This window comes from Cydia strobilella, chromosome 23, assembly GCF_947568885.1.
Source record: "Cydia strobilella chromosome 23, ilCydStro3.1, whole genome shotgun sequence".
In the NCBI taxonomy this organism is placed as follows: domain Eukaryota; kingdom Metazoa; phylum Arthropoda; class Insecta; order Lepidoptera; family Tortricidae; genus Cydia; species Cydia strobilella.
The window spans coordinates 3,396,802-3,421,691 of NC_086063.1; the positions used below are offsets into that span (position 1 = coordinate 3,396,802).

The window sequence follows — 24,890 nt, forward strand, 5'->3', positions numbered from 1 at the left end:
CCTTTTAGGTGTGAACCCGTTTTAAGACCGGGAATAAGTTTTTGCCGTAAGTTTTCTCTGACCGCTTTTTAGGGTAATAACGCCCGTGCGATTGCGCGATCTTGAAAGAGATGTATCCTTTGAACTGTTGTAGGAAGTTGTCAATTGTTGTTGTTGTTGTGTTGTACCTTTATTTGTAAGGTCAACGAGGGAGAGGAGTCGGCAACGCGCATGTAACTCCTCTGGAGTTGCAGGCGTACATAGGCTACGAAGACTGCTCAACATCAGGCGGGCTGATGCTTGTTTGCCACCGACGTAGTATAAAAAAAAGTAATGTCATGTGGGATAATAGAAACAGTTTATTTTGCTCGGGGCAAGAGAAACAGTATGAGGATTTCCTACTTGTTACTCTTCCCCGATGTTTCTCTTACCTCCATGTAACCTTATACATATAAGCATGTATGCACAAGCTCAATGCTCATCAAATGCATAGAGCTCAATGTAGTCTTTTTTTAATTCAAGTTTCAAGACGAAAATGGGATTCAAAGTTTTAAAGACACAAGGAAGAAGATATTATTGCTCATCCAATTACACTTAAACGATTTAAAACTATTTAAACTTCTGGGAAGCTAATGCAAATGAGCACACAGGCCAGCCGATGCGATGGTAAGAGAGTTTCAAATTGCATATATGTTGCCAACTTTAAGCACTAACAAGGATGAGTTAGTAATAACGCTGATATGAACTATAATCCTATTATTCTAGTAATTCACAAATAAAAACAATAAACAAAATAAGAATACACATATTTAATAGTAACGTATATTTAATAGTAGGTTAACTGGAAGAGATCCCTGAAAGGGATAAGTTCGCCTTTGTACAAATGATGTGTTTTTCTCTTGTTTTATGTTTCTTTTTGTACTATAAAGAGTTTTACTACTACTATTACTACTTAATAGTTTAGTCCTGAAGAAAGGCCAGGTCAAGAGCACGCTAAACCGGCGCGCGTGTATGAGGAATGATATGAAAGTGAAGGAAGCGAAAGAGGTATGTCAGGATCGTAGCAAGTGGAAATCAGTGGTCTCTGCCTACCCCTCCGGGAAATAGGTGTGATTATATGTATGTATGTATTTTCACTTGGTTATTCATTATTGTAATATTACCACCACATTATGCACTAGGGAGAAAAACTTTCCTTGCCAAACGATAATGGCGTTGCCACCAAGTTTTTCCATTTTCACGGTATCGCAGCCTAATGGTGGCGCGCTTTAAATAACTAATGCTTTAAGCTATTTCTGTAACTTGACCCTCGCTCTTGATCAAGGAACTTTGACTTTTAGGTATACGAATACATAATGTCTTCGGTTACCGCGATAGTTACTCATGAAATAAAACTATGAAATCGGATTATACGTTTCGAACGCTGTAAAGGGTTCAAGGGCTGTAATCAAATGATTTTAGGAATAAGTAATATGTATAAGTATATGCATCATTTGATTTCTGAATCTGAGTAAAATACTATATAACCAAATAATCATCTTTCGGCCCAGGTTGGACAATGCCTATTAGCAAAAAAAATACTAAGCTTGAACACCACGTAATTTCGCTACAATAAGGCAATGTAAAGCATTGGCTTTATAGTGCCTAATTATAACATTGATTTTTTAGATACGATCTATAGCCAGCACTAATCTACATTATAAAATGATTCAAGCGTCAAATCTACATATACTAGTCAAACCTACCTGAACTTCTAGCGCGTAAATTAAACTTGAACAAATACCTTATTACAGTGATTACCCATTCAATTTCGTGTCCAAAGCTACCAGACGAAAAGTATTAAATGATTTGAGGACCAACTTTCTTTTTCAAATAATAAAATAATCACAAAGACACCGATCGTGAAACTGCAGCTGATACGAGTACAAGTGTTGAGATTCTTCACTCAGTTACCTGTTATTCTTGGATGCAATGTATGAGAATAGCATGCATAATGCGCTGAGCTAGGCCTGTGATTACACTACTTCATACGTAAGTGTCTTGCAAGGCTTCCTTCACGGGCATATCTAATCGATATCACATATTGGCTATGGAAGGGAAGGGATATATAAGTGAAAATAACGCTTAGCAAAAATGGGAATTCTTATTGAGATCTTTATATTAATTGACAGCTGTCAACTAATGGGTCCCATTCCCGCCAGGGCAGCGCCACAGTCATGCACGGAGCAAAAACTCAAGTTAAACACCAAATGTCAGAGTGGTCATAAACTTAAAACACCTTTCTTTTATCGATACATATTTTCTGTTGGTTGACATATCGATTTGAACTATTTGCTTTTACCTATTAAAAAGCATACGTCCGATTAAGTTCTTCAATAATTTTAATCGTCCGATTAATAATATTCAAAATGGAAAAGTGATATTTGATTCTACAACCATGTTATTTTCGGCGATGGTGGAATAATTTGGACTCTTTTTTGAAAAGCTGGCCAGATGTAGCTCAAAACCGGGTCGAGTTGAAGAAGAGGGGGGAAACCTTTACCAAGCAGTGTGACACAATAGGCTCGCAATAATAACATTAAAAATATCCATGTTCTCTGCAAAGGTCGTTGGTACGCGAAGTAGGTGTGTTGCGTGGTCTACTTATGTGTCTTAAGCCTGCTCTTTATTTCCACAAACTTTGCATTGCTTTGACTTTTCAATGCTATTTATAAATTATGCAAAACGGCGCACAGAAAGGGTGGAAAAGCATATTTTATTTCAAATCTCTTTCATCAAAGTGTTCTAGGAAATAATGTATATTCGATCCGAGCTAATATTACCCTCGCTGATTTTCAGAGTACTTCTAGGGATTCCTGTGATTTTTTGTAGAAGAGCTTGATTCCAAAAATAATGTATTTACGTATAACGGAATTATCGGCTAGCGAAATTAGTTAAGCGCCTACGCTTAATAAAATAGTGGTTAAGGGAAGAAACACGTAGCATGCTTCCTAATTGTCGATAATTATTTTGCTGCGTAAACGCTGCATCTATTCCTATATATTGTATTACACATTCCCGTTCTCGTATTATTTTAGCCCTCCACAAATCGTATTACTTACATGTTTTTAAAGGGTCCCTATTACTAAGACTCCACTGTTCGTCTGTCCGTCTGTCTGTCACTAGGCTGTATCTCATGAACCGTGATAGCTAGACAGTTGAAATTTTTACAGATGATGTATTTCTGTTGCCGCTATAACAACAAATACTAAAAATGTACGAAACCCTCGGTGCGCAAGTCCGATTCGCACCTGTTTATTTGGTTAATATGTCGTACCAAAAACTATGCGAATACGGATTTTTCTTTCTTCCAAGACATGAACTACGCCAAAAACCATCAAACTAATAAGAAACTATATTACACACACACCCCATTAAGAAATGAATCTCTAGATATCATTCATATTCAGTAATACTCTCTTTTCGTTTCATATTCAGTAATAGCAAAAAAAACGGATATAAATTATGCTATTTAATTCGCAAATCGTGAAGCAGAAAAAACTTGAAACTCCATGCGCAAACACAGATCTGGCAGAAAAACGGCAGTTTAAAAGAGATTGTGCCAAACTGGCAAGCCATGGCGAGAATGAGCCTTAATTTTTCAGCCTTATTTTTATAGCAGTAATTTATATTCAACTTATTCAAGAGCAGAAAGTAAAATAAACGAAAAAGGTGTGTCAAAATAATAACGGGTTTCATTATTATCTAGCCTCTGCGCGCGGCTTCGTACATATAAATATTTAAATATTTTACATAGTAGTATGTCATCACATCATCATCATCATTTTAGCCTTCAGTCGCCCACTGCTGAGCATAGGCCTCTCTTCGTGTACGCCACTTATCCCGGTCCTGGGCTAGTCTCATCCAAAAGGTAGTATGTAATAAAAGCGAACTAAGCTTGTAACCAGATATAGCAAATTTTGTAGCAGGATACGTACTCAAAGAAATTGCTCAAAACAATTTCTAGAGTCATAGTCAATTGGGGTTCATAATGTTATTATTACTTCAAATTAGTTAAGCTGAAATTAGGATACAGTAACCTCATCATGAGTTTTACGCGGCCTTAAACGCTGGCGACTGCGTCAACTCGAACGCAGTGCATCTCGCTTTCACCAATGACAGTACGATGCAGATGCATTGTGACTCAATTGTGAGTTAGTTTACGCAGTCACTAGCGAATATGTCAGTGTCAAACTCATGGTAAGGATACAGGTCCTTTTAACGCAACAATGATGCACCGATTTCGCTACAACGTTTAGGTTGATTGAGTATTGTATTAGTGGAAAATCATGATAGTATCTGCCTAAAATCGAGTGCAGTGCAACTATTGTATTCGTACCTAAAGGGGCCCACTGACTATCAGTCCGCCGGTTGTTCGGAACTGTCAAATTTTTGTTCTAACTGACAGGCCGATATCGTCCGGCGGACTGATAGTCAGTGGGCCCCTTTAGCCACTTCTAAACAAAATGTTTCCGATTTCATTGAAGTGTAGATTATATAAACAAGGATATAGCGTTAAAAATATCGGACCCAGATTGTGGAAAATTCAAACTGCTGACTAAATTAGGGAAGTCGTTATTTTTCTGCGTTGCGAGCTAGTTTTTAACGAGTACCCCATTAAGGACGGTTGGCAAGGGCATGCCATTCAAAGTACGATTAGAAAATCGACAGAATATAGCACTTCAGGCATTGGGATAAAGTTTGGAATATCGGAAAAAATCACACAGACCTCTGTAAAAAAATAAGGATTCTTTTCGAGCACAAGGTAATTAATTCGTATCGAAATGTCAACGGTCCACGTTACAAGCTAAAATACTGCTAATGCGAAAAGCCATTAAATTTCTAATCCTAGATGGCGTTCTCGATGATAGTAATTCTTATAAGGAATTTACAATGTTATAAGCTAAGGAAGGATAGATTAGATAGATTAATTTCTTAGATAAAAAGACACAGTGTTTTACAGAAAAGGATAAAACAAAGGCTTACTAAAAGACCCCCAAAACTTAAGGGTCCCCAGCAAGCTCGGTTTGTATGGGAAGGTAAAATTCGGCCGAGCTTGCCGGGGACTTAACATTGGAACAGAAGGAAAATAGGTATACAATCAATATAAAATTATAACAATAAATTACTTTTCTGTATTCTTTAACTGAATATAGCGACATTTCTATTAAAAGTTCTTTCAGTTCGTGTACAAAATTGTCATTAGAGGTTTCGTTTCTGAGGCTGGTGGCTGAATATACATGCAGAGCAGATTTTTCATTAAATATGCCTGGTGTGAAGATCACACACACATCGAGTGTCGCGGATAAAACTGTCAACATATGGCGGGATAGGTTTAGGCATACATTAAAATATACAGTTGCCTTCACCATTGACAAAAAGATTTCCGTTCTATTGATTTTACGTATGTTCTAAGATAAGCTCTAAAATTTGATATAAGGAATTCCCGTTACGTACGGTACAAGGAAGAACCTCAAGTTTCTAGTTTAATTAATTAGTAACAAGAACTTAGTTAATGCATTCTAGGACATACTAGGAAGCTCTGAAACTAGATCTTTCCTTCGAGAATATACCGTTATGGGAAGTTTAAATAGGTTAAATGTTGCAAAAGATCTAACGCGAAAATGATCTTAGATCACTAGACTGTCGCTCGACATTACAAAAAAAAAACATTCCCGAAATGCGAACTTATATAGTAAGAAAGAAGATCCACTCTTTTTTGCCTTAAGGAGCTCTTATAAAAAGGCATTACCATATGAAGTAAACATGAAAAGACAAACCACAGACAGGCGCGCAGCCGAGTGAAACCGAAGGAAACTTCATGCTAATTCGCCTTTCCTTCCGTCTGTGGCTCTAATTATGGTAACACATCAGTTAGCCTCATAGAAAACGCTTAAGTAATATGTTGATGTTGATGTATGTGACTCGGTGCTTGTTTGACATTTTCGAAAGAGACGGATACCCTTGCACCTACTCATACTAAAATAATTTTCACTAGCCGTTCATTACACTTTCTATCTTTAGGATTCAATTATTTAAAAAAAAAAACAAGATTTTTGTCAACATCATCGAATATACCTTGTAAGGTTACGTTAGGGTTTGTAACAAGCGCAAAATTAATACACTTGAATCATAAATATGTAAGTTTAATAAAGAAAATTTGTTTTAAAAAAACGATTATTGTTCGGAGAAAATTTTTTGTCAGGCACAAATGGGCGCAAGATTTATTTACTTTATTTTAAGATTTGTAGTACTGTCATTTTAAAATATTCATGGTAAGCACGGGGAATCGTACTCAAAGAGGCTATTTTAACAAAGCTAGTGATAGAGAAATAATTCTAGGACTTAAGTCATTAGGAATTTAACGGACAAAAGATTATCGAATATCTTTTGTCCGTTAAAATCCTAAAAGCCTGCGAATCCGAGATAAACAAGACAATGCTGTAAAGGCGCCTGAACGTAAACAAAAGGACGAAATTAAAGGAGATAGCTCCAATTCGTACGCAATAAGACAACAAACAATGTGCCTTTTATACGGGTATGTTTTACTCTTAAAACTACGATCAATTCGGTTAGGATAGGGGATAGACTAATGGGATAGGTTGGTAAATTAGTGTTTTAAGTAAAGTTATCTTTAGGCGGATACGGTTTAACACATACAGACACATCTTTAACAGCAAAATAATTGACTTTACAAAACAGTCTAACATGCAGTCCCGCTTCACGAAATGGTGTTTTCCACATGCAGCAAATGTACAAATTACAAAAAAATACTCATACTACTCTATAGTGACAGTGAGCGATGGAATATATATTAGATTATATATATAAGAGTTCCCTCAAAATATCCAGGATGCCATTATCATATCCAAATGTAATGACAATAGGACTGTGGAGTATTTTGAGACCTTCGCCCCGTTGAAGACGGTTAACAAAGACATGTGAAATAGAGTAATGGTAACTTTGTTTAAGTATTACCCCGTGGAACTTCTCCATAGCTTTAACCACCCGCCGCCGGCGCCACAGCTTGGAGAGGAACACCGGCGCCATGAACGGTAGCACCCGGTGCCGCATAGTTTGAGGATTTATCTTGGCGTCTTCACTTCACAGCGCAATGAGGAAACTCACTAGCGGCGCTAGTGACTACTGGTAAAGCTAATTTTAAGACACTTAGATTTTGGATCACACGATTCTTGTATTTCTTTATATGAGAACCCTACACAGCGCAATCTTCACTTCACAGCGCACAGGAAACTCACTAGCGCGGCGCTAGTGACTACTGGTAAGGCTGATTTTAAGACACTTAGATTCTGGATCACACGATGCTTGTATTTCTTTATATAATAACACTACACAGCGCACAAGAAACTCACTAGCGCGGCGCTAGTGACTACTGGTAAGGCTGATTTTAAGACACTTAGATTCTGGATCACACGATGCTTGTATTTCTTTATATAATAACACTACACAGCGCACAAGAAACTCACTAGCGCGGCGCTAGTGACTACTGGTAAGGCTGATTTTAAGACACTTAGATTCTGGATCACACGATGCTTGTATTTCTTTATATAATAACACTACACAGCGCACAAGAAACTCACTAGCGCGGCGCTAGTGAGTACTGGTAAGGCTGATTTTAAGACACTTAGATTCTGGATCACACGATACTTGTATTTCTTTATACGAGAACACTTTTAAAAATATTGTTCAATGTTTGACACTTCACAAAACGTGAAACACTTGGAAATAGATCTCGCTTAAGATTTACGCATTGAAATGTCTTTGAAAATTTACACCCGACTTTGAAATCGACTTAGGCACTCGTTCAATAATGTAATAAATCTGGTCATCCAAATACGATAAGAATTCCAGATAAAATAGTGTTTTAAAGCTCTATTTCGTAATAAAACCTAAATGATGAGCTTTTGGCGTCAAATGCATAAATCAATTATCATTAAGTTGGCAAATGAGAGAAAAGTGATATAGATAACACAGGAACTCGATCAAAAGTCAAATAAATTAGTGCCAGAGCACAAAATGGTAATTATAATGTTAACGCATCTGTAACCGACGTATCACGACTGAATTGATGTTCACAATAAAACAATACTGAGTTAACGGACGTGTGAAAGACAGATAAACGTGTGTTTTGCATAACAAACTGTTATCTGAAGACGGTCCGATTGTTTACATGACCCGTGTGACTTTAATATAGTAAATTATCAATTTAATAACGTGATGGATGACGTGAAATTTGTACTGTATTAATAATCTTTGAACAACCGGTGACTTATTGCAATTGGCGTACTAACCGGTAAAAATATGATTATGAACCTAAATATGTTTCAACTATTCAATTTTATTTTTCCATTACTTTTATTTTGAATAAATTATTTATTTGTTGAAAACACATTTACATGACATTACAGTGTATAAAAAAAAATGGAATTAAACAATAAACTACAAAACTAACTAAAATATTTTATTCAAAAAGACCTCCGCGAGCTGTACCGGGTGCAAAGGTGCCCATCACACTTGCCGCGTTACCACGTTGGATAGCGATGGCCAACCTTTGCACCAGGTACGAACCCGCGCGAGCATCAGAGGTCCTCTCCCTAATCCTATGTCCCACCTCCCTAATAAACGATATGGCGTCAGACCCCCAACACCCCGTTGTCTCGAAGGCGAGGGGTACAAAATAATAATTTGCCTCGAGGATGGAATATTTCGTTCTCTTTCTTGAAGCTGCCGACTCTGCCGCAGCGCCAGGTGTCTGCACCGTCCGGCTGAGATGTGACGCGGCGAAAGTGCTGACGCACGTGGCGTCCCACAGTAGGCACTTCCCCTTCTGCCATGGCACCAACGTTAAACCGTCCGGCCTTTTGCCATCGGTGCGACAATTTTTTTTATTTTTAGTATTATCATTTAATTTAGTTTTTATTATATTTAAGTTTTTATATTGCTACCTGTAATTTTTTTGTGTAACAATTGCGTACAGCATGATTCCCTAACGCGGACTTAGGCGTTATTTCTATTTCCCTTGGTCATGGCATCACGCGTGAACGGCTGTTAGTCTTAGTACCTATATAGATAGATTAGGGATTTCAGATAAATCTTTTAATTATTTCGCAGAAGTATGCGAGTTTCTCGGTAGGTACTTTTACTTGAAACAAAAGCTGGTATTAGAGGTGGTATTGGTGCAATAACAATAAGTAAGAACCGTGCGAGTGTGAGGAGCGGCCGGCTTAATCATTTACGACTTTCAAAGCAAGTTTATTTTGTCCCCACGAGTCATAAATTTTAAATTAAGATTCACTGCAAAAGCAGAATTATAACCGGAACCTAAATAACCCCACTCAAACTAAATTGAAGCAATTAAAAAGACCATTACATTACTTTTTCTCCAAGTGGGACAGATAAAAACTGCAGAAAGAAAGAAACCCGGGCAGACGTTTCTACCGGTATACCATTAAGATAACAATGTCTATTAGGACATTCCTTGTGGATACCTTAATCGTCGACTTTTGAAGCAACGTTGAAAAAGTAATTGGATTTTAAGAAGTATATTATCACCAACAAGCAAACTCATTAGATAATTTAGAGTCAGAAAGAAGAAAGTGAGAGCATTTTGAAAAACCGGCCAAGTGCGAGTCGGACTCGCGCACCGAGGGTTCCGTACTTTTTAGTATTTGTTGTTATAGCGGCAACAGAAATACATCATCTGTGAAAATTTCAACTCTCTAGCTATCACGGATCATGAGATACAGCCTGGTGACAGACAGACAGACAGACGGACAGACGGACAGCGGAGTCTTAGTAATAGGGTCCCGTTTTTACCCTTTGGGTACGGAACCCTAAAAAGGGCGACTCAACATTTCTTGTCATTCGTTAAATCTTCACTCTTTAACCTGGTTTTAGTCATAAATAAAATGTCATAATTAAATGTCAATCTTAATTTAACCAATCATTCATTTAAGTTTTACGTTGTTTAAAAGATTATCCATAAGGACCTATACCTACGAAGCATGTTAGTATTTAGAACGTAATACAACAGTTCTTCTGACAAGCTGCTACTTCTGCCCCCTGGCTGACGCGACAAAATAACAACAAGTAATAGTTGACCCGCTCAAAAACATTGCAATTTTGACATGTTTTGTGAAAATATTTATGAGAAGTAGAACACTAAAAACCATAAAGCTCATAAAATATTAGAACTATATCAATGCGCGGTACTCTCAATTAATAGACGCTTGCAAATTACTCATTCTAACTGAATATTAGTGTAGAAAATGATAACCAAAGCCCTACTTTAGTTATAAGAAACTGCAATTTAAAACCGATGACACAAAACGAAAGCACTCAATGAAACTGAATAAATCGCAGCTGCAATTTCTTTTTATTTGCACAAAGTGTCCGGCATATAAAAGACATCGCACTCCGCCGAGCCGTGATATGATCATTGCGAGTGTTTGCATAGTTGAGTAGTTTCTTACCGGTGCAGTGCTTGGACTAGTATAAAAGGAAAGAATTCATTTTATGTTCACTGGACTTGATACATATATGTATATGTCGATGCGCAAGCAAAGAATTAATTGGAATAGTTTCATATATCGATATTTGATGCAAAAAAAAATTAAAGACGCCCTTTAAATAAAAAAGAAAAAAAATCCAAGCCCTCTTGGCACTCAATGGACGTAATAAGTCTGATTGAGAAAAAATACAAAACGAAAGTCAAAGGTCCAGGTTACGTAATTCATTGTCTATATAGCAAGCTCTAAGTTAAGCAAATAAACATCTTACAAATACTTTCCTAGAAAAGAAATCTTACTTTTAGTTGTTATAAGTTAACTCAACAGTTGAAAACACTACTCTTAATCTACCGAGTTGGAAAAAACTTGGAATGGCTTACCTAACTCAGAGCGCGAGCGGAATTTAAAATTCAAACTCCAATGGAATGAGAAAGGTTACAAAGGAATACAAAAAGGCTAAGGTTCAAAGGAAGTTTACTTGGTAGCGACTGTGATGGTTCGGCTGTGGAGGTAAACTTCTATATTTGTTTTGGGTTATAGGGGTTCTGGAGTGGCGTCCGCGTACCGGAAGACGAACTGCCGGTAGGCCTCCAACGAGATGGAGCGACGACCTAGTGAAGGTCGCGGGAATTCGGTGGTTGCGAGCGGCACAGGATCGGTCGGAGTGGCGAGCCTTGGGGGAGGCCTATGTCCAGCAGTGGACGTCTATCGGCTGACATGATGATGATGATGATGATGATGATAGGTGAAAGAATATTAAGTGGGTTTATTATAACGTCAATGTTACAAAAATCGTATATATTTTCAACATATTTCTATGTCATATACATTTAAGAAGATATACTTATTTAAAACCTTGATAATATTCCCAAGTTTGGCATTCTTCTTGTTAATTTCTTGTGTAAAATGTATGATTTATTCATAAGCGATATGTAGGTCATGTTTGTTATTCAGAATAATAAATGTACGGTCGTCGGCTGTTTGTAGGTACTATAAAATTATAACGTAACGCCTCTCAAAAATTTCAAGCCCAGATAAGACACGATAAGGTTGTCATAATAATAATCCAGTTGTTTTACATAGCTATAATAATAATTGGTTTTAACAATGGATAAATGCTAATAACATTGAATTTATAAAAGGATAGGATTACTAGAAAGGTGATCGATGTTTACATAACAATGGAGAGATGAGTGATAACGATAACAAAACAAAATTACAAATCAATATCTCGTATTTTATAATGTACTCTTGACGATCATAATATTAATTCTTATATCTATATTCACATAATAATTTATAATGCAATGTAATATTATGAAATAAATAAATATCATATCATATCATATCATATCAATAAAGGTTACGTGACAGTTATAGAGATGTAAACAACGACAAGTGAAATATTAGTTTACATGTATTCATCATTGAAACTATACCTAGTCGGCTCATAAGTTCTGTCACTGGCCTTTAAAATTTAAATTTGGAACTCCTAAAACAAAAACCGTTCTGCATTTGAATTTCGAATCTTTATTAAATATTTGAGTAGTATAATTTTGCAATTTTCTGTTTTCTTCAACATGGAGTGGACGCTTAAAGATAGCCGTACCGCAATAATTGCACTATATCGTTGTGGTCACTCGCCGACTAAAATTTTTAAGCTACTTGAAAATTTAAAATTCTCTCTAACATTTGTGTATCGTACCATAGAAAGATACAGTGAGGTCTCTAGTTTAAATGACAAGAAAAGAAGCGGTCGTCCGCGTACAGCTAGGACTCCAGCGGTTGTACAAGCAATTAGGGCACGCATTGCCAGAAATCCCGCTAGGAAACAAAAAGTTATGGCCCTCCAGATGGGTTTGAGCAAAAACACGGTGAAAAGAGTGCTTAATCAAGACCTGAGACTTCGTGCTTATAAACGAAAAACTGGCCATCTTCTCAATGGTCGGCTTAAAGCTTTAAGGCTTAAAAGATCTAAAGCTTTATTGAAGAAGTACGCTAAAAATAAGCACCGTTGTATACTGTTTTCGGACGAGAAAATTTTTGACATAGAAGAAAACTGTAATAAACAAAATGATAGAGTGTACGCTCGCAATAGTAAAGAAGCGTCTAATAGCATTCCCCGTATTCAAAGAGGTCATCACCCTTCATCTGTGATGGTTTGGCTGGGAGTTTCTTATGCGGGCGTCACTAGTATGCATTTTTGTGAGATAGGAGTAAAAACTAGTGCCATAGTGTACCAAGACACGGTGTTGACTAATATTGTGAAACCACTATCCCATACGATGTTTCTAAACCAGCATTGGGTTTTGCTCCAGCCCATAAGGCAAAGTCTACACAAGCCTGGCTCGCCTCCAATAAAATCGACTTTATACGGCATGAAGATTGGCCCTCCTCTAGCCCAGATCTTAATCCTTTAGACTATAAAATATGGCAGTATTTAGAGGAAAAGGTGTGCTCAAAACCTCATGCAAATCTAGACTCGCTGAAAAAATCTCTTGCTACGGCAGTGGCCAATATCGACATGAAAGTGGTGCGTGAATCCATTGACGACTGGCCACGAAGACTTCAAGCCTGTGTAGATAATACTGGCGGTCATTTTGAATAAATGTTATACATTTAGATTCTCTAGTTTATAAGCTTTCAAACGCTGTACAAATTATACGGAATAAACTTAAACTTTTGATTTTATTTGATACTATGTATATGACAGAACTTATGAGCCGACTAGGTAGTTGTACTAGAAATTAAATAGTTAATCTAATCTATTATTTCTGAATAACTATAACCTAAGTTTGTTCACGCAACTGACGTGCCTGATAGCCGGATAGATTGTTGAACTAAGTTGAAGTGGCGCCATCCCTTCGCCAAGTTGTTTTAGCCCAAAGTTCCAGTCAAGCACTGTTGTAATTAAAAGATTGTACTAGATTTATAGCTCAATTGGAAACTTTACGTTGACCCTTCATCCGGATTCTGCGAGGCATAGTATCTTTCATCTGAAGGTCAATACGGGTAAGTGTGGGCCACTTGCGCGTTCCAGGTTTAGCCAACTAACTCAGAGTTACCTAACCGTTTATCTGTATAACGGGTTAAACTGTACTGTATAAACGGTTAACTCGAGTTAGTTGACTAACCCTGGAACGCGCAAGTGACCCTACGTGCGGCTGGCCATCACATTGGACCTGTTTACAGTGTTTACACATTGATTAGTGTTTATTGCGAGGTCGAAGTAGCAAATATATTAACTTGCAATAAACAATAATTAATGTGTAAACAGGCCCTAATGTAAAGGCTAGCCACACTTACCCATGCCACACTTACTCGTATTGACCTTACTTCAAAAACCTGAACAAAACAAAATCATTGATAGTATGCAAAGTAGACCTCATCTAATCGAATAGGTACTCTTGAAGCTAAGTTAACGAAAGAAGTAAACGTAAACACCGTAGGAAAGCGCCCCGACTCAAGGTAGAAGAGGCGATTACAAAATCGATCAATCCTAATACCGTCGAAGCCTGTATTCAAAACGTCATTCGTATTTAGGCATCATACGCACGAACGTATTTTTAATTTTCGTAATTTATTGAGGTTGCGGCAGGTCACGGTATCAGTGAATTTCCACAGGAAATGAAACTAAATTTGATAGGTAGTTAGTAGGGAAGTAAATTAATTGTATTGTTTACTAAAACACTTTTTAACGTCGAAACAGCCGTACTACTTCTACAAACAGTTCCCACCATTTCTTTAATTATCCGATGTCGTCAGAACTAGTTGCGCGTCAGCGTTAATTCAGTTAGGTATGTTTTGGGACTAAGAATAAGATAGATTTAGTATTTTTTTACCACGTGAAAAATACATAAAATTGTTTTTGTTTACAAGGAGGTTCGGAGCCAAAAAGGTTGAAAGCCCCTATCCTAGAACTTGATACAGCGTCTACATGCGATAGCTGCTGTAGTCACAGTTTGAAACTAAACGCAACATATTCCACGGAGACCCCTTACACTTTAATTGAGATTAGATTAAACGTTGTAATCATCAAAGAACGAAGTAGAGCTTTTGAACGATCCAATTACACGCACACATCGAATTAACCTATCGAAACACCCCGAAATCAACAGGCAAATCGAGCAATCGCGAATCGTATCAGGTATCGATGTATCGGGATCCGTAACCACACTGGCACGAAATGGGGGTCAGAAGGGCGAGGTCTATTCCCAGCCCAGGAGTAGCCAGGCAGGTAATGTGAACTGGCCGGGCGTGTCAAAGGCTGGATGAGCGTTATAACCTAGTTGGACTAATTATATTCAGGGACGATGGCGTGTATTGATTCTGCCTGAATTTTTAATTGAGTTAACCGTGGCAGGCAGCGAAATTAGGAAACCAGTTAATGAACTGATACTTTCATGGTGGACGTTTCCGTTCTCATTTTCATGTTAAAAAAACAAATAGTAACGAATGCTTAATTTATGTTGACGAAATAAATGACCCCGTCACCCGTTGACCACGAACGCTGTAAAGGGTTCGAAACGTCGGGATGTATTATAAATTCAATATACGCGATATAATCCGTTTTCATAGTTTTATTTCATGCAATAAATGAAGTTTAAATCGAAGTTATTCAAGTGACAAAACGATTCGAATTAAGCCTATCAATAACTGATACTACTCGTACCTGAATAAATAGATATTGAGGTACCGCGCAACTTGAGAACTTGATACAAGTGACGAAATATTTACTTAAATATTTCTAAATTTGAATCGGTAAATCGAATCGATAAATTTTCAGTTCAAGCAAAAACCTTTTAAGAAAAGAATAATCCTGCAGGGACGTACGCTTTACCTAAATGGTGTAAAAGAATTTCCAAAACTAAAATTCTAAGTACAAAACAGGTCAGAACACGGGAGTTAAAAGGGTGAAATATTAAAAAACAAGTTCAGAAACTATGGCAAAATGATGATACAGAAATGTGCAACATAAAGCTTCCCTACTAGGCATTAAGGTAACATCACTTCAAACTAATACCAGAACACTAGTGCAAATTACTCTAGTTCTGAGTCAGTCGGTGACGAAACTCCATTAGGGGGACCTTTCACGCCGAGAGGTGATATTTCACAGTTAAGTAAAATACTGGGAACGCTGATCATTTCCAGCTGCATTTTAAATTATTGTTCCTCGGAATTTGGAATTCTCGAGAGTTGGCAAGGCCGTTCATGATATTCAGAGAAATTCGACGTGATTGTTAGCAATAATATTATTTCTTGAAAATAATTTTAAGCTATTTAGAATCCCTTAAAAACAAGTAATATAGCCTAACCGTTACGCTTAGTTAGGTCCTTACGATACAACAGCATTTCATGCCCTTTACCAGCGCACTTTTAGTCACGGGTAGACTGAAAAAACCTACCTAATAACTCTGTCAACATTACAATTTGCCAAACTACCCATAATATTTTAAATTCATTATAACCGTTAGGTATAATCCGTTTCAATAGTTTCATCTCATAAATAACTATGGCGGAAACCGAAAACAATATTTTGATTTATAATTATCAATGAGTTTTTTCATACCAAACTTTTCGAACACAATTACAACACGTCCCCTAACAAAATTACAAAGTATATGAAGCCTAAGCACTAAAATATTTTACTTTATACAACCTGATTGATATGTAGGAGCCAGACTTCTCGCAAAGTCCATTTACCACCGACTCGAAGTTGCGCTTACCTGTAACAAGAATTTATAAAGTTAGTAAACCTCGCAAAAGAAGCTTTGCAAGTGAAAAGATTGGAAAACTTAATGAAACATTAACTTATAAAAAAGATACTGTCAAATATAAAATTATGATGGAAGACATGGCCACTTTATAAATTGTATATGCTGATGTCAACACTCGTTTTAAATACTGATACAAAGGCTTAAGTGCCTAACAAAAAGCGAAACACTAAAGCTCTACATAGTGCGCCCTAAAAGAGCTTGGGTACAGGGTGAAAAATCCAAAGTGACGTTCCCCCTCCATATGCCCTCCATTCATGTGTCTAACAGCAAACGCCGCGGTAATAAAGTGACAATGTTTGACTCCGACAACTCCCGAGAGCGCCCGTGTACTCGTAAGCTTCAAACTAGTCAACATGGATTCCCGTCAGATTCTGATGTTTGAGCTTGGGCAAACTTTGCTTGTTTTACATACGCGTTTAGGGCAGAGGTGGTTATTAATAATTTTATATATTTTGTAAACCATTCATGGTGCAATGGTATACGCGGAACTAGATTACTAGAGGTATATAGCCACATTTCCCGTATTTAACAAAAGATAAAACAAGTTTTTATCTAAGTTTATTTTACGGCTTTGGACAGAGCAGCATGGCGGTCTTTGGCGTCGGAGGCCAGGATCCACTCCGGGTCGTTGCGCCACAGCAGTAACTAAGTAAGTAAGTATTTTACAACAGGAAACCGTATAATTATGAGGCAAGGAAACGGTTAACCTTGTAATGTTGAGGTATTGTAAGCAGAGAAGGGTTGGTCGTTGCACGGCATTAATTCTCGCAAACAGAGTTAGACAATCGAAACATTCCCAGAGTAAATGAACTTTTATTAGGTGCTAAACATTGTAAAATATTAATTTCGGAGGGAATTTACTAAAAAAAGGTACTTCATATATAGACTAAACATTGTGATATACAACTTTATAACAGAGTTAATGTTAGATATCCATGAAAACAGAGTTAGACAATCGAAACATTCCCAGAGTAAGTGAACTTTTATTAGGTGCTAAACATTGTAAAATGTTAATTTCGGAGGGAATTTACTTAAATAAGGTACTTCATATATAGACTAAACATTGTGATATACAACTTTATAACAGAGTTAATGATAGATATCCATGAAAACCATATACCTAAAGTTAATATTTAAAAAGATACAATTGCTATGAAAATCAATCAAGTTACCATGTTCAAGTTTTCACTTACTTATAGCGAATTGGCTGTTGATTGTCATCTAATTGTAAAGACATACAATGTATCTATTCGAAAAAAGATAACATCAATATATCTGCAACTACTAGCATGTCTATAATCCACCAAAGTACGAGTATTTCGAGTAAGCAACATGCAACATCGCCAGATTAATACAACGCATCTACATGTAATTTGCCCCACAATACGAGTCCCCATCCTAATACCACCTGCACATATCCGAGGTAAGCAATGAATGCCTTCCTACCGAGCTCATCTCGCTTCATACATTGCCACTAACCGGGCGAGTATTTGTCTCAGGAAAACCAATATTAACACTTAACTGACCCTTTTTTTGCGTTTTTTTTTTTCAACAACTATTGAGCGCTGAAGAAGTTCACTTACAACCTGCCGTCGTGTTTTGTGTCTATTTAATGGTTAAAAAAGCGTAACCTCACGTAAAATGTTTTAGAGATCACACTTAGATGGTTAGTTTGAGACGAACAGCGCTTGTTCAGTACTCGAAATAACATCTGTACCGATGGGAAATTACATCCAACACCAATCTGTGCTATACCAGCATAGAGATAAGAGGGTGATTCGCAAATACGTTGGGCAAGAGTGTTTATATATGGTTTAATTTTCACATGATTCTATTTTTATGAGAAAGGTAGCAAGAGAGACATTTAATGGAAAGCGGTGAAGACCGTAGCCTATGGATATCGCCAGAAGACCCATTTTAGCGTTGTCAAACTTTGAGAATTCTGAATATTCTTATCTTGAAGAACGCAACCAACACATATTTGACTGTATTTTGTAACGCAATTCATTCATTAATTTTATACTTATCGCAACCATAGATGCAACGAGTGCTATAGCACTAGTCGACCAATTAACAGTCAATTTTATCGCCACGCGATTCAGCAATTAGCACATGTCATCAACAACAGACTATAACAACTAGGGGCTCATTCATTTGTGATCCATGGCCCATTTCTATAAATACTAGCGTTGAAAAAACCGGGAAAATTGCGGGAAAATTTAAAACAGCTCGTTTTTTTTTTCAAGTTTCTTTCGAAAAAAACAATATATTTTTCAATATACTTAATTAGAAATTTAAACAGGTAGGTTAAGGTTGCATGTCTAATGTGTTTTTTTATGGCATTGACACTGTCATCACTCATCTTGGCATTGTGTGTTACGTATTTAATTTTTCTGAATAGACCTGGAAAAAACCGAAAAAAAAAAAATATTGAAAAATTCCCGAAAAAAATTTGCTTTTTTTCCGGAATTTTCATCCTTAATAAATACACAAAAGGTTATTTAGGCGACCTGTATTCAACTCTCATCTCCAAAGCGTATGATTGAGTCCAGGCAATTATGTTCGAGAAAACAATTGATGAAGACAAAGCCGTCTGCGAGACGTGACGATACCTAATCAAACTGAAATTGGTTCCAGCCGTCACGCTTGACCGCCGGAGAAATTCGGCAGACGTGATACTTTCGGCAAATGGTGGATCAAAGTGAAAACCTGCACAGATTTGGTAAAAACGACGAGTGACTCATGCCCCAGTTTTGATTCACGATAGAAAAAAATGGTTATAGAATTTGGCCAGTACTTGCCAAGCCAAGACCAATATGCAACAGTTTTTACAGTTAGGTATGCTATTTCCCCAATTCGTTTTTCGCTGAAATGAACACGTCTCCTATATAGATTTGACGTGCATATGGGTCATGGTCGACGTCTGAAAATCCTGCGTATATCTCACAAATCAAATATGCACATATTGGTAACAGTGCCCGATACAAACACGAGCAACCTTTAACCAACGATAACCAAGTTAAATAATTCATTAAACAGGCTACTAAAGATCTCACCTCACACGCGTCTTACGTGTTCTTTTCCGACCCTCTTCACTTAACGACACATCCTAACCTAAATACGCTACCGGGATGTGCAATCTTCTACTCTAAGACCTCAAGACTAAAGATGTGAAAGTACTTAAGACTCGGAGGAATGTAAAGCTCGCTTGGGGCAGTGTCCCGCTTCCGTTAGGAAATGGTTCAAGTGGACTATTACAAAAAGTCCCCCTTTTAGCATCAAAAGGAGGGGACACTTCGGTAATAACATTAAGTCCGCTCCGGGGTTTTCTAAGTTAGATAACTTGGGACCTGTATTTTTTTCAACTTAATTCTTTTTTGTCGATTGGTCAGTAGACTGTAGATTTTGTGATTGTACTTAACCCTATAAGCAGATTTTCAAAAATCTACAAAAGAGCCACATTGCCAATTTATCCTTCCTACTATTACAGACACAGACAGAACTTATAGACCGACCTAGCAAATATTCTGCTATATAAAGGGTTAGAGAAAACAAACAACGATAAATAAAATATGTCTCTAAAAAAGTTTTCCTCATAATAATGTTACACATTTAAAATTCCTCATCTTATCGCATTTTTCGTAAAACGTAAAGTAACCAAAGTGAAAAGCAAATACTTGCTTTCCACGCGGCAAACACCGAAACAAAATACATAATGTATGCGACAATTTACCGCAAGTACCCTCACCTCCTTTGGGAATTTAGTCGGCTAAGGAATTTATGTAAACACAAGCGAGTCCCTACCATCAGGATTTCAAAAATCATAAATATTTGAAAGGAAAATCTAGAAGAAGCAAAATAAGACTTAGATAACATCACATCTACTTCAGGTAATTGGCAATAGTCTTAATAACATGATAAGGGGTTAGAAACGGCAATGTTAAATTGGATGTTTCCTACTTTCAAAGTTAGAAAGGAGCTATTAAACTATACTGAAACGACTCGTACCGTTAAATCTTTACTCCCTTAGAGAAATAAAACACTTCAAATCAGCACATTCGTTTGTAGGTACTTTTTTCTAGGAATTATTCATTGAAAATAAATCAAGAGGAATAATTTGCATGAGAATATATTTTATCCTTGTTTAAAAATTATTTCCATAAGTAATCGGTTTCCTAACTCGCCTACTACCCTTGAGATAAAAATCTATTCCGAACTGAACATTATCACGAAGCGTTTAAAAATAACCACGGTATCAGAGTCGATAGCCCTTTCACCTTTCGACATAATCAGAGAATCTCCATATAAAAACTAGGCTGTTATTATGTATGTTTAGAATTTTGACATTCGTAATACGGGTCCCAATATCAGTCTAATCTTATATGAAATTCTTAAGCCAGATTTCAACGTGCAATGTTGTAGCCATGTTAGAATTATTGGTGGCTGTAATAACTAATAAGCCACGAAGTTTAAAATCCTTCAACAATGGACATAAAGGATATAACGGACTGAATACAAAAGGCGTACAAAAATACTGCAATCATATATCAACGATCCTGAGCAAAAACAAATTGCTCTTCACATTAGACGTCGACGTGGCTCGCAAAAGAAATTTGAGGGAAATTCCTCGACGATGGGTGTCAGTGAAAAACTGAAGTCGCAGAGCGGGAAAATTGTATCTGATCCTGGATTCGTGTAGGAGAGATTAAAGGTAGAGACATACTAAAGATTTTTCATGTTCTAAATGACAGAGACAAATAAAAAAGACAATCTTGATATTTTAGAAGCTTTCGAACACTGCCGTGCCGTGCCCCGTAGAGAAAATGCGCTGGACGCCTTTATACACTAAAGATCGTTTGAAATTAACTGAAACAATAAGAATATACAACTATTTCGTTAAAACGTTTTTACAGTACGAAGTTATGATTAATTATAAATAAAATCAAAATATCTTTACTAAGAAAAAAATCATTGATCAGAATTATTTTATGTTGTGACGGATTTTAGTAAAGTCAGTCCAAAATAGCGTATTTTGAATTGTTTTACGAAGTACAAGTACCAATACTTGACAAATTATAGTCCACAAATCAAACACCAAGAACAATGTCTAGGTCTGACATAACCAATAATGCTCTACTGAATTTACAAAGCAAGCGATGACAATTATCTGCTTTCGAAGCAATTTCAGCTATTAATCCAGTTTGAAATTTTTAATTTTGTTTTGGATGTCATTGTCAACATACTTCAAAAGCCAGATATTGAAACAATGTGGTTTCATACTGTTAGTTAATTTCTCTACCACAGTAACAACTGTCATATAATCAAAATTATTTAATTTAAACCCTGCTGTTTTTACCTGCCTTTTGATATTGAATTTTATTTTGTTGACCGGCCAAGTCTAAATAACTTCCGTCAATATTTATTAAGTCTTTTAGTAACTCGTCTACAGGTTTATATGGAAAAATGCCCAATCCCTTTGCCTCTTAAAATAAAACATAGTGTCTGTACTGTCTACTCATAACACCCTCAATTACACAAGTTCTCGCTTCACCTTCTCTGAGCAAGCGGCGATTACAGGGTATAAACCCGAACATACATCCCCGCTAAGCCAAGATTAAATATATGTCACGTCACTGTTCAGTCGTGCGTGTCGACACTCGAGGACGTTCCCGGGTTATACATGCTATAATATATTGTGCTAGGCCCGCAATCAGGTGGAAGGGCGTTCATCTTCGGCATACGGTTAGGCCTTGAAGTGGCAGGAACCGGCGCCCGGACAATTTATGTCATTTAAATTTGGAATTTGACTAATTAAAATAAAATCGAAATTCCTTCAACTCAAAATGCCACTTGAAAGGTTAGAAGATAAATCTTTGAAGATACCTAAATAGGTCAAAGAAACAAGATGGAGGCTTAGAAAATTCTAGTGTATTAAATGATAAGATCCAAGTGTTGATAGAGAAAGGAGCGTTTGTATTTCTCATAAAATATTAATGAAAGGAATGGCTTTTGATAAAAACTGTTTGTAAATTTAAAATGTGAAGACGTCTGCACAATTGTCTTTTACGTTATCTTGAAGAAGAATGGGGTTCGTATCAAACAATCGGGAGACTTTTTATATTGTTAGAGAGTAAATACTTTCGAAAAGTAATTTCTTCAACAGCAAGATTCTTGAAATAAAACTATGAAAACGGATTATATCGCGTATATTGAATTTATAATACATCCCGACGTTTCGAACCCTTTACAGCGTTCGTGGTCAACGGGTGACTGAGGAAAAATTACAAAGTGCAAAAATACCCACATACTAAAATAATGAACAATCATAGACTATAAACTTTAAGGCTGGTTGTACATGCAAAATCGGTTTAAATTTTATAGTCTATGATTGTTCATTATTTTAGTATGTGGGTATTTTTGCACTTTGTAATTTTTCCTCAGTCACCCGTTGACCACGAACGCTGTAAAGGGTTCGAAACGTCGGGATGTATTATAAATTCAATATACGCGATATAATCCGTTTTCATAGTTTTATTTCATGAGTAACTATCGCGGTAACCGAAGACAATAGCAAGATTCTTCTTGAAAACCATTTCTCAATAAAGACTTTTTTTATATATTCACCTTATTATTTTTAAGATCTACTTATAAATTAATAGTAAATTATTCATCAAATCGAAGTTTTCGATCGTCGGAAAAAGGATTTTAAAATTCCAGGAGAGTGATGCTTTGGGATAAATTGTGTTTCGGATTTTTAAGTATTCTGATTTAAATTGAGTACATTAGGTACCATTGTAAATCAACAGGAACATCTTTTAAAAATGTCACCGGAAAATATTTTAAGCAATCTACAAAGTTAAAAACTCGATACAAACAAAACAACTAAAAAATTCTAAAGCATGCAATCTAAAAGTTCAGAAATGAGTTCATTCACCAGATATCTGCTTTTGACACCCATCTCCGCCGCGATGTCTTCAAGTTGCCAATTTCTTTGTCACTTTTTTAACAGTCTTATCACTCATTGTCAACATACACTGCACTACGATTGAAACAATTTATGGCTGTGAAAACTAACAGAATGATTGATAATAACACTTCGAAGTTTAGATTAAAATTTCTTTTATACTAAATTGAGTGTCAGCTCTGTACTGATTTATATCTCATATCAGCAGAAGTATAACCACTGTTGTCAAAAATCCCTTCACAGTGACCGGCCGGCCGTTCGCTGTCTTCACTGAACAATTTTCAGCGATCTTGAAGAGGTCAAAATCGTATCTGACCTTAGGTCGTATTCAAAATAATTTCAGTTATTATAATTTTGCGTCCCAATATTTCACAGGAATTACGTTTCAGTGCGCCTAAATTTCGATGAAGTAATTTCAAATCGTTTTGAGAAATTGTTTTAACTATTTATTTGTTGACAGCGTGAATAAATATTTGAATGTCTGCCATTCTGGCTAGAAATGGGGCATGTTTAAAGCTCTCTTCATTACTGTGAATAATCATACCGTTCATGGAACCATTTGGGAATGAGAGCAAATTTCCAAGTGAATAAATATTTACGCAGTTTGTTACTAAGTTTCAATGAAGGTACGGCTAGACCAGACTTTTTTCCAATTTTTATAAGATTTGACAGTTGAAATTTTCTCTACATTTTTAAATCTGACAAGAACAGCTTTTTCTCGTATTAGTCGTTAATATAATGAACATTCATTGAGTCAATATTTTCAATATGTATTCAATAGAAGCACTTCATTTTTTTGATTTCAATTAGTTTTCCAGCTTAATGTTGAAACAGGCTGTATAGAATTTAAATCAAAGGAAGCGCTTATTTAACGGTAAGAATTTCTAACGTAGGAATATAGTGAGATCGTTCGGGTTGTTATCTATTGCCTATCTTATATCGTATCTCATTTGTTGTGGCCACTTGCGCGTTCCAGGGTTAGCCAACTAACTTGGAGTTAACTGTATAAACAGTTAACTCCGAGTAACCTGTACTGTTAACTCCTAATTTAAACGGTTAACTCCAAGTTAGTAGGCTAACCCTGGAATGCGCAAGGGGCCTAAGTAAAACTGCAGTTTCTCAATGAATCACACGTGCACGTATAAAAAACATCATGGACTAATGAACGGAACGAACCGTACATAAATCGAATTAAAGGCGGCCGCGCTTATCAACAGTTGTCACAGCGGTTTGGGCGACTCTTATAAAACCAATTTCAATTTGTAATGTTTTGCCGCATTTCTGAATAGGCTATCTAATGGCGGCGCTAGTGACACTAAGAAATGTCAAGACTTACGCATATGGCGTCTAAAAGTCTAAAGTATAAAGTAGGTATAGGTATAGTCTATTAATTTAGAAATATATCGTTATAATTTTTTTTTGTTTCAGTGTCAGAAAGAAGTTCTAACATTTATTTAAAAATGAAAAAAATATTGTCTTGGGTGAGACTTTAACTCACGGCTTCTGGACATCATACCTAATAATAACATCGCATCGTTAATAGCATTGTTCGCAGACGTTTCTGCTTGTTTAAATATTAAGTTTTAAAATGTTCCATCTTAG

The 24,890-nt window shown here is 36.5% G+C and overlaps 1 protein-coding gene across 12 annotated transcripts in view; it reads right to left on the bottom strand.

Moving 5' to 3' along the window:
- Positions 1-24,890, bottom strand: part of LOC134751773 (MAP/microtubule affinity-regulating kinase 3-like) — a 235,325-nt gene that overhangs the window by 44,216 nt on the left and 166,219 nt on the right. The window lies entirely within an intron of this gene.